A 1346-nucleotide genomic window follows, 5' to 3' on the forward strand; every position below is an offset into this window, starting at 1 on the left:
GAAACTCGAGGTGCCACTGTGTTGATAAATGAAATAATGGGATAATTATAGACCAGGAACATGATTCTCAAGATATTCCACATATTTCCATCCCCTTTATTAATTCCTCTTTTCCATTTATATCCACGAAAAAAACTTCGGTTTTCGGAGCTTTTCAAATTTCAGAATTTCGGATAACGGGATACGGACCTGTACTTTGATAACGTCTTAATTTTTATTATATTGTACTGAATTGCACTTTACTAATTTTGTTTTTTAAAAACTCATACGGTAGACCCAAAGTTTTTATTAATGTGGATTAAAAATCACTTAGGGGGCTGTCAGGGTTTAGGTCGTCCCCTGGACACGTGTAAAACACTTTGATATCTTTATTACAGAAAATTTTCCCCATAGAGTGGATTCATCGGTCTAATATAGAGAAGAATGGTGAAGATCAGGAGGAGTCTGAGGTAGTCAGTCCCTCAGCCTCGGACTTTTCTCAAGACTGACAAATTGATTACATCATCTCCAGGATGAGGGATTGATTACCTCAAACTCCTTCTGATCTCCATTATTATTATTATTATTATTATAATCAAAGGGGAAGCGCTAAACCCGTAGGATTATACAGCGCCTGGGGGGGGATGTGGAAGGCATTCAGGCTTAATTCGGGGAACTGGAGCACAGTTCCAATTCCCTAAATCAAGAGCCCCTCACCAACATCAAGGAACCTTCCATGAGGGGTTCTGATCTCCAGCCATTCATCTTGTATGGGACTGAAGAAGCCGCTGTGCGGCAGAACATTTCCACAGTATACACAAGTGCTGTACGTGTGTCTAATTTTTCAACTTGAAATTCCAGATTATTTCACCATATTCTTGTACTTATAATAAAGAATATCTAGAGGTCATTTAGACAAAGATTTTGTAGGTCCCTGAGTTACAGGTACTGTGAGGCCCCTGGGCTGCGGGTCCCTGAGTTACAGGTACTGTGAGGCCCCTGGGCTGCGGCCCCTAAAACCCATACCTTAATCCGACCCTGTATTTACTGGTTCATTTAATAAACCCGGGAGGCAGGTGGGGGTTAGACCCCGTGGCAAGTAAGCGCTAAACTTCGCAAGCCAGTCATTTTCCCTTTCTTTTCAACTGTGTTATTTTGTGAGCTGTGTAATTAACACAGTGTATCGCAGGTAATTACTACCATTAGGTGTCACTTATTGGGTCATTTAATTAGTTTTTATTTAAGATAATCAAGGTTAAATTATATATAATTATAATCATAACTAAGAGCTAAACCATAAGGGTTGATTAACCGTGAAGAAGTGTGTTCCTATGGGTTGTGGCTTATAGCGTTTGTTGCTGTTGCAG

At 40.0% G+C, this 1346-nt stretch overlaps 1 protein-coding gene across 4 annotated transcripts in view; it reads left to right on the plus strand.

The window, feature by feature from the left end:
* LOC128700985 (leucine-rich repeat neuronal protein 3) overlaps positions 1-1346 on the plus strand; it is a 120260-nt gene that overhangs the window by 110717 nt on the left and 8197 nt on the right. The gene's annotated exons all lie outside the window — the stretch shown is intronic.

The sequence above is a fragment of the Cherax quadricarinatus genome, unplaced genomic scaffold (genome assembly GCF_038502225.1).
Source record: "Cherax quadricarinatus isolate ZL_2023a unplaced genomic scaffold, ASM3850222v1 Contig7, whole genome shotgun sequence".
In the NCBI taxonomy this organism is placed as follows: Eukaryota; Metazoa; Arthropoda; class Malacostraca; order Decapoda; family Parastacidae; genus Cherax; species Cherax quadricarinatus.